Source organism: Macrobrachium rosenbergii, chromosome 48 (genome assembly GCF_040412425.1).
Source record: "Macrobrachium rosenbergii isolate ZJJX-2024 chromosome 48, ASM4041242v1, whole genome shotgun sequence".
Classification (NCBI taxonomy): Eukaryota; Metazoa; Arthropoda; class Malacostraca; order Decapoda; family Palaemonidae; genus Macrobrachium; species Macrobrachium rosenbergii.
Genome location: NC_089788.1, coordinates 56,746,102 through 56,757,047, shown reverse-complemented (window position 1 = coordinate 56,757,047; position 10,946 = coordinate 56,746,102). Strand labels below are relative to the sequence as shown.

The following is a 10,946-nucleotide window of genomic DNA, read 5'->3' as shown; positions in this document are numbered from 1 at the left end:
ACTTTTTTTTTTTTTTTTTAAGTGAAGGTAATCTTTTGAAAGATTGTTATAATCTTTAAACATATTTTCGTCTTAGAAATGGCTGTTGGTATATTTCCATTTTTGCATATTTCATTCTTATGTGTATGTGCTATCATATTACTCTAATTTTATAATTACTGTTTTACAAAGTTTTGTGCTGGTTATTACTTAGCATTTTGTTAATGCATACTCATTATTGAGATTTCAGAGACTATTTATATGGATTCCAGTCAGTAATATTTTGGTGATTATTTGTGTGGAGTTTAATTAATTAGGTATATGTTTAAAACTTGAGTGATAGTTAATGATTTGAATCTTACTTCACCAAATTGCTTTCTTAATAACTTAAAGTTTTGTGAATTAAACTTGATTAAAAAATACTTAAATCTTACCCTGTTATCAATTAATAGTAAATCTTTTTGAGATTGTGAACTCTGCATATAACTTTTGAATTTAGATATAAATCTGTTTGTTTAAAGTTTTAAAAGCACAGCATTTCATTTTGACCACCAGTAATTAGAGAAATTAATGAATGTGTACAAAGTAAGTGATATATCTATTTGTTTACCAGAGACTTATCTAGGTGTAATAGAACTAGAGAAACAGTTATAGGGTTTATTGAAGTGATACCCATTCTCCACTAGTCTATTTATAACTTGTTAATTGTTACCCGACCCATAACTTGATAAAGTTACAATGATTTTCTCAAGTGATAAGTAAGTTTTATGGGATCACTGTACCTTTAGAGTATTCAGTCTTAATATATTTGTTATGAGGTTTCAAGTATCTGGTCGAAGTGAGGTAACTTTTGGTCTTATTATTTGTGTAATAACCAGGTGCTTGATCACTTCGTGACAATATATATTACCTGTCTGTGCATTTATCTTGATTTGTTGTGTGATTATTATATTAACTGTGCTCAGGTTTTCAATTTTTCCCAAATGATCATTCCCCTCTGTGTATGACTACTTTCAAAGTTAAAGCAATGTTTGGAATGTTCCACAGACATTTGCGAAAACACGGAACAATAATAATAATTTTAGGTCTAATCTAAACTTTGGTGCAAACTATTTGCTCTTACGACATGCGTACTGGTGATTTGTAAGTCTTCAATAATTTGATATTCATTTTGAAGCGATTCCAATTTTATGAAAGTGAATTTCACCAAATCCGATATCCTAACATGAGTGAAACTTTGATCTATGGTTTGTTTTTTTGTGAAGTAACTTATTTTCTATACTATTTCTTTGCGTTGGGTGGTATTTTAGTCTTTGGAATCGAAATAAAATTAATACCTACAATACTATAGCTCATATTCAACCTTCAGTAAAGAACTGCTTATTTATGACTTACATTATTTCTCTTCTTCTGCTGAACTTGGCCTTCAGTAACTTCGAGAATCCAAATGAAGGGCAACTTAATTTGACGCACCATAGTTATGACGAAGGATCGAAAGTGCCACAATGTCACATATTTAATTACTACTGTATATGACCAACATCGTCCCCTCCCCCTTAACCTATCAAAGAGCTAAAAACGACGAAAACGACGTGATATGTTCTTTCAAAATTTGTCAGGATGCCTGAGCCGAGTTATAGCACAACTGGGTCAGAATTTGCATCCGTGTGAGTCTAATTATTATGAAATTTTGGTGAAACAAAAGGGTAAATAATCAAATGATGGAAAAAGGTTGTTTTTCCTCTTATAGAAAATAATCGCAAGAAATGAGTGGGGCGTTCGTATCCTGCTATGGACGTCAGAATTTCCTTATAATCTTGCATTGGAATCTCAGGCCTTGCAGTGACAAAAAGTGTGAAGTTATCGAGGATTTAAGATAAGAGGGTTGGTGGTTATTAAAATTACATACGTTTCTGGTAAAAATTGACTAACAGAGTCTCTAAATGCTTAAGAATATTGAAAATGGAAAAACTTTCATTCAGAAAAGTAACCTATTTTATATTACATGAAATAAAAGTATAAACCTTAGCGAAAAATAACGCCCAAATAACAAATAAATACTAACAAAATTACGACCACTGGAGAAATTATTTACATATAAAGTTTGGATCATTTGATGAAAAATGACTGACTTCCAGAGAACAGCTCAGTGTTCAAAAGCTAACTACAGAAAGCAAAAAAAAAAAAAAAATTAATAATAGCAACTAAATACATAAAAATCTCTCCCTCTACAACGGAACTGTTTAGAAACAGTACTGAAAGACATTCTCTCTCCTCTTGCATCTCTCTCCAACGAAAGTAACGACTGGCAGCGAGTCCAAGGAAAAGCATCCCCTCTCTCTCTCTCTCTCTCTCTCTCTCTCTCTCTCTCTCTCTCTCTCTCTCTCTCAGTGTCACCAGGGGGGAAAATGACTATCAAGGGAAAATCAGTTACAAAACAAGAGCTTGTAAAAGACTGACGGAAAACACTCGAAGAGAAAAAGAAAAAAGGCAGAAAGATTACGACGTACTGCTCCAAGGCGACATCACAACTGGAAAAAGAGGAAATGAACATGACAAACGCTGCGCCTTTACTCAAGAAATAAAGATGAATACAAAATAAAACCTGCAAATGTTTGCGTGAGGCTGATTAATGCTCTTGGAACAAAATATATTCTTGGCATTGTAACATGTTAACGTCTCAACTATTCTCCCTTATATCTCGACAGCAAGTTATATATACTCTCGTTTTTATTGCAAAACAAAACAAAAAACATCCAGCTAACAGCAAGCTCTCTTACAAAATCTCTTTCTCTCTCTCTCTCTCTCTCTCTCTCTCTCTCTCACATGATCTGCGGATCTTATGGTCATTCACAAAGTAGACACCCCTTCACAATGAGGTATGAATTAGAGGGAATATAATGAATTATGTTTTTAATAATGAAGGACTTTTTCAAAATATACAGCATGAAAAATAGTGGTTCCTAGATTTTTCTGGGTGAAGTTTCTAGCCCAAGCTCCGATAAACGCCACAACTGATGACTGACTACCAAGTACCTAATTGAAAGTTTAAGTAGGCACAAAGGCTTTACCATAACATATGTACTTTTCCAATTCGCTGGGAGAATGAGACCGCCTCCCTCCACCTCCGCCATCTCTAAAAATACATAAGTATATATATATATATATATATATATATATATATATATATATATATATATATATATATATATATATATATATACATACATACATATATACCTGTATATATATGTGTATATATATATTTATATATATATATATATATATATATATATATATATATATATATATATATATATATATATATATATACATATACATATACACATGTTTTAATCACATCACCGTGACATTTTTTATATTCACAAACATTAAACTTAAATGTCTTTAAATATCCAATGCACTCTACCTCGGAAATAATACCGAAGGGAAATTATAATTAAGCGGTTCGTCACCTAATGGGTTAATTTCGCAGTAGAGCGAATTAGATATTAAACGACGTTTGTAGCTTAATGTATGTGAATATATATATATATATATATATATATATATATATATATATATATATATATATATATATATATATATATATATATATATATATATATATATATATATATATATATATATATATATATATATATATATATATATATATAGTGTGTGTGTGTGTGTGTGTGTGTACGCATACACAGCTGAAGAGATAAATTCAGGCGGACGTCCATTCTATTGAAGAAAACGTCGCCGCCGCCCGCCAGCTCTGGAGAATTTCCGAGCGCCGGCAGTTAATAAGAGCGTTGAAATTCCCGGGTGTACATTAGGACGAAACTTTGCTCCAATCCACTTTGGCAACGAGGAACTTCTACATCTAAATTCCGCGGAGGTTTCGAATCCCTATTTACATATTAACTTCAAACTTATCTTTTATTGAACTACGTCCCCAACTGGAGGGACTACAGTCCTATTTAATGACAGCACTGGAACTCAAACAATAGCTCTACAAAATAACTGCATTCCTCGGAGTTTAACAAAGAAACAAAGGTTAACGATAACGAAACAATACAGGAAAATTAAGCGATTATTTTCTATTTTGAACATTTCATGCGATTGTGAATATAATGACACGTCAGTACGAAGTCCTACCGCCTCAGTTGGTTGGGCCGGGTCCGGGGTCCGGGGTTCGCGCCAGGCCTCCTGTTCTCATGAATATCTCACCGGCCTACCCTTCGGCAAGGGCCCTTACTGGCATAAAGCCGGCTTAATTTGGCTTAATTTTAATCAATAAGTCCTTTCCATGTGAAGATTTCATGCATGTGAATATTACATAGATATCAAGGTTCTTTTCTTAGTCTCGACATGAGACTGACCATTCCCACGCGATTTTTACATGCGATTACAGAATTAATAAGACTAAGGTTAAAGATCCTCTTGTATCAGATATGTAAGTTACTACGAGAGTAGTCCGGTCGCAATGATTTGCAGCTTGCTAGTTGTCAGTCACGTCATTCAGAATCAAATCCTGAAATCTTTCCTGTAACTTTCAGCATTTCTTATGGAACAGTCGAAGCAATGAAAAAGATTAGCATGAATCCGGGTCACAATCCTAAGGCAGCCACCACGTACTGTAGTACTCGGTATATTTCACATCTCTTGATTATGATGTAATTCTGTCAACTGAACATAAATGGAAGTTTAACATACTCTCCGAGCGGGTTTCTACCTGTAGCGAATTGCAAAAATTTTCCTAAAGGATCAATTTAATTCAAATTTACCCTGTTTGAAAGATATAACAGCAGTCTACAAGAGCTCATCATTAATCTTATGACAACGTACGCCATCAAGAGATTAAATCTGTATTAAATCATTAAACTTTTCTAGTACTCTCACCCACGCATCAACACCTTTGCAAGCTTTTTTTTTGTGGCATCATGGTGATAATAAAGACAGATAAAAGTCTTTGTGTGTGTGTGTGTGTGAGCATAGTTCATTCCACGACTTGTCTCCGTTCGATAAGCGAAAAGCTGATTGTGTGCACATGTACTTCTCAAGTGTTTTGCACACACAACTTTGAGTTCGATTACATGCTGCGTCATTTTTAAGTGCGTGAGCGAAACCAAGTTGAAAACCTCTCTCTCTCTCTCTCTCTCTCTCTCTCTCTCTCTCTCTCTCTCTCTCTCTCTTCTCTCTTTATTTTATAATCTGAATATAGCCGCAGTTACTGAATATCAAAAATGAAATATCAAATAGCTTCATTTTATCTGCTCCCAAGAACATGAAAATTCTTCTGGAAATGTGATACAACAGTCAAAAAAATAAGAAGAATAAAAAGCGACAGCACTTATAAAATTACAAAATAAAAATAAACAAATATTCCAGATTTTACCATTTCATCCATTATATTCCACCACCTGACGTTATAAACAATCATTTCATGATTTCTTATTTTGTCTCGGATCTTATTTTACGGGAAATAATACTCGGCTAAAAAGTAATAATGATTCTCTTATTGATTGACAAGGGTACGATTTCCACCGTCTTCTTAACAGACCAGATTTTAACTCATTTCCGATAACAGTTGGTACGTTGATATCGTTATGTATCTATAAGAATATTAAAGCCACAAATACTGTTTAATACCCAATTCACTATACACTGGACATGGATTACACCCAAGGGGAATTATAAATGATAAGTGCTTCGTTCGCGGCAGAATTTGAACCGATGCATCACTGCTTTAGAAACAACAATAGCAGTGACTTAGACCACCGAACCATCAAGAGAGGTATAAGTTGATATCGACTCTGCTGTAAACATTCCTGTCGAATTCAGGTTCTCTGCTTAGAAGAATCGATATCAACCCACCTCCAACATGGTATCTGATTTGTAAATTTGTATGTAAAACTTGCACAAACACCGCGACATTAGGCCACAAATATCGCTTAAGTCTTCGGTTGGATTCTTCTGCGGACGAAGGACTTATCATATAAGTCCCCATGGGTGTATGTTATTCCTAAGGTATTGTGAAGTGGATATTAAATGTAATTTGGGGCTTAATATATGTGAATATAGAAATTGTCACAAGTTTATGTAACAAAAATTCATATACATATATACTATATATATATATATATATATATATATATATATATATATATATGATATATATATATATTTATCACATCACCGTGATTCATATACAATCATTAAGCTACAAACGTCCTTTAATATCCAATTGTTCTACCTCGGAAATAATATATTTTCATATATGTTACCGAAGGGGAATTTTTTACTTGATAATAAGTTCGTCTACCCGTGGGCTCGAACCAACGAAGGACAAGAACTCAGGACTACAGTGGACGCCTTAATCCACACGTATATATATATATATATATATATATATATATATATATATATATATATATATATATATATATATATATATATATATATATATATATATATATATATATATATAAATATATATATATATATATATATATATATATATATATATATATATATATATGTATATACTGTATATATATATTCCTTTAGAAAGGCTGGCTCGCGAGGGTGTTTGACTTTCCGGGTAGCAATCCTTTCAGGGTGACTTTATCAGCCCAGCACAAACACAAGCACATGTACACACGCATGCACGCTCACGAGCGCGCACATACACACATATTATATGTATATGCATATATATATATATATATATATATATATATATATATATATATACTGTATATATATGTATACATAAATATATTATTTGTGTGTCTATGTGAATGTTGGGCAGAAGCTTTCCTTTATGCAAATATCACTGATATTCACAGCAGTGTTGAGGCTTATTAGTTTCTTATAAATGTCTGATTTTCTAAAATACTATCGCTGTTCTTAATTCAGCAGATGGTTACATTAAAATTAACGTTGATGGCTGGTGATCGGGCAAGACTTTTCGTGTCTTCATGAAACATATGTTACAATTTGTTCAACAGTCAGTCAACATACACAATCAATTCAGTAGAACTGACAGTTTTGGCAATTGTGAAAACTGAAAAAAAATGAATGATCATAACTTTCAAACTGATGCTAGAATTTGAACAATGACCTGGAATATGTATTCAGTACTATAGTGCAAGAAAATCAATATGAAGTGACCAATGATTTTGCGAAATCTAATGAACTTACAAAACAGACTGGTTTAGCATGGAAGGACTAATTATCTGCATTGAGTAATGAAAGACATGTGACTCACGTCGATTAAATAACGCAAATTATACAGAAATTACGACAAAACTATTTTTTATGTGGTAACGAAGCATAACAGACTGAAGTAAATAAAAGAGCAGATGGACCATAATAGTCAGGCTCTGGAGGGAGACCCTGAAGCCTCTTAGATTCGGCTTATCAGTACTGAAATATTTGGCAAATTTGTAGTTTCAGCGTTCGGTAATTATAAAAATTCGTAGTAATTAATTATTAAAATCTATATATATATTAATCATTGACCGATAGGGATATATATATATATATATATATATATATATATATAAATATTATATATATATATATATATATATATATATATATATATATATATATATATATACTGTATATATATATATACATATATGTATATATATAATTACCTTCTCACACATATATAGATAGATAGATAGATAGGCAGACAGATACATCGATAGATAGATTCAATTTAACATATCTTCCTTAACAGAGCGCAGGTCCAGAGAATAATATGATAATCATCATCACCAAATTCATGTTAAGACAACTAACTCATACATGAAACTCCAGTGTAGAAAACACCTACAACATTAAAGGCTACTTACACCTACGCAGAAGTCCCATCAGCATCACATCAAACCCCCAACATGCACTGTACCAATTACCTCTATCTAGCAAGCACTCTTGCGCTTAAGGCATACTGAAGTCCTGATTTTCCAGTATCTCCTCCACTTCATCTGTCAAGTGCTTTCTGCGCCTTCTTTTCTATTTTCCTTCTAACATCAAATTATACCCCCTTTCCACCAACTCCCTGTTCTCCATTCTTTTTACATGGCCAAACCATCTCAAACCAATGATCTAACCTCACCCATATACCTCCTCTAGTTTGCTTAATCACTTCCTTAATAAATATCCACATTTCTCATGATTTAAATTTTTCTTACACCACAAACGCTGCATAAACCATTTATATTAACAGCCCCAACCTCCTTCCTTTTATTTGCATTGAACCTCACGCTTCACTTACAAAAATTAGAATGGGCTCAAATATACCTTCATACATCCGAAACTTGGCTCCCACAAGCACTCTAAATCTCTTACTATATATTATATATATATATATATATATATATATATATATATATATATATATATATATATATATATATATATATATACATATATATATATATATATATATATATATATATATATATATATATATATATATATATATATATATATATATATATACACACACACGGCCCAAGGTGTAATTAGTGATGTTCTTACCTACAAAACGAGACACTAAGGTTCGACTATAAAAGTCACTGTACCTCATTTGATCTAAGCATTATGCAACCAGGATTCATGAGGGCATGGGGCTAGTGCAGGAGACGTGAATAAAAACAATAAGTGGTGGGATGAGTAAATGAAACGTTTAGTGAAGGAAAAAATGAGACTATTTGACGTGTAACTGCAAGACAAAGTGGTTGATTGCGTATAAAAAAAACGGGAAAATGAATAAGGTGATCAAGAAGAAGGCGAGCGAGAAAAAGAAGGACTGTAATAAACAAAGGGGGAAAAGGTGAGCAAGCACTTCAGACAGAATAATTTGTTCTCCAAGTAAGTCAATGCCCCCTGACTGTTTAGTATGTTTATGGATGGCGTGATGCAAGAAGTCAGAGAAAGAACAGTAAATGTGTCCAGAAAGTTAAAGGATATTGAGATGGCCCAAAAATGAAGCATAGAATGGCTAGCGTTCGCAGGAAACAGAGTATTGGTTGAGGATAGTGAAGAGAACCTGTAGAGATTAGTCGCCAAAGTTTAGGAGTGTTTGCAAGAGGCGAAAACTGCGAGTAAAAGTGAGCAAGAGTAAGTTATAATGGTAAATGGGAACAAGAATGATGGCGTAGTAAATATTAGTATAGAAGTTGAGAGAATGGAAGCAGTAGATTCTTTTAATATTTGAGAGTAAAGGTTTCAGATAACAACAGTAATAATAGTAGTAGGTGAAGCAAGAAAGGTCTCAGGATTTGTGCTAAAAAAGAAAGGAACGAAACTTGGATTGTCTGTGGAAGTCAAAATAGGCATGTGTAAAAAGACTGTAGAACCAACTTCTCCATCATGGAAGTGAAGAGTAAATGTCAACTGTTAACTGAGAGAAAGAAGGTGTAAGCATAGTAAATAAGAGCGTATGTTTTGGATACTTTCTACAATAAAGATGTGAAGACATTTTAAAATAAAAGTTACAGAAACATAAAATAACCCAAGAACACACTTTGTTTGCCCTATTCCATTAGCTTCGAGAAAATCAAATCAATGTTGAAAGTAATCAATGTAAATGCAATCTTTTCACATATTAACACTGTAAATATATAAAAAACATGCTTCTACGAAACTGTCCTCAGGAATAGCATCATTGTTTGTGTATGGACTGTGAATCATCTTATTTAAAACAGACATGTAAGGAACTGAATGTCAGAATAAATCAACATACATATTCAGCTGGAACTGGCCATAAGGATAATGCTCTTTATGTGCGCTTGAGTGAAAAATCACACACACATGATTGATCCCATAGTAACAGGAATCTGATTTGATACAACTAACATAAGGAAAATAATAATATTTTAAGTCTAGGTCTATACACTCTTGACACCATATTTCACAAGACGTTCTAAGGAGATTTAAAAGGGGAAGTAAAAAGATGTCCGGAATCCGGATTAATGACCTTTGCCTCCCCTTGTTTTATCTTAGCACCTGAGGCAATCCTAGACAACTGATCCGCACCTGAAGATTTAATGCAAATATATTCACTTTTATGCATTAAAATGGTTAATACCCTACTCAGCTTAGTTGCTGTTTGTAAAACAGTCTTCTTTGTAAACTTTGTTTCATTGTGTGTAGTTTGTTGAAAAGGCCTTAGGGTATATGTGGAAGATCTCACACTCCACTGTTCCACTTTCCTCGTGGCCAAATGTTCTGTGCGTATATAAGGGTGGAAGGGGTGAGAATTGTTTAGATATATTAACAAGTAAAAAATAAGCGTAAGTTCCTTCGGCGCAATCGAGTTTTCTGTACATCGTAAAATGCTGTATGAACTCTCAGCCACGGCCCATGAAATTCTCAGTCGCGGCCCATGAAACTTTTAGCCGCGGCCCGGTGGTGGCCTGTGTTGTTGGTACCCATAGCGGTGCCAGACGCACGATCATGGCTAACTTTAACCTTAAATGAAATAAAAACTACTGAGGCTAGAGGGTTGCAAACTGGTATGTTTGATGATTGGAGGTGGATGATCAACATACCAATTTGCAGCCCTCTAGCCTCAGTAGTTTTTAAGATCTGAGGGCGGACGGACAGACAAAGAGCCATCTCAGTAGTTTTCTTTTACAGAAAACTAACAATTGGTACCATTATCATAGGTAGACAAATGAAGCAGTGATTTCTGAGGCAGGTTGTTAGTTCAGTGTGTTGCTGGTTATCCTCCCGTGTATGCAAATGAAATAACAAGGGATTCGTCCTTAATTTAGCAATTAGGATATGAGTTTAGTGGTGCCCGTCGCTTTATCCTTGTAGGGGCAAGGACTTGTTGTTAACACCAACGTAAGACAGTGACTTTGGCCACCCGGTCACCAATTCTTCCCGTCAAGAAACACACACACATATATATAGATATAAACATAGATATAAATATA

The 10,946-nt window shown here is 33.6% G+C and overlaps 1 protein-coding gene across 1 annotated transcript in view; it reads right to left on the bottom strand.

Moving 5' to 3' along the window:
* LOC136831103 (connectin-like) overlaps window positions 1-10,946 on the bottom strand; it is a 509,620-nt gene that overhangs the window by 498,065 nt on the left and 609 nt on the right.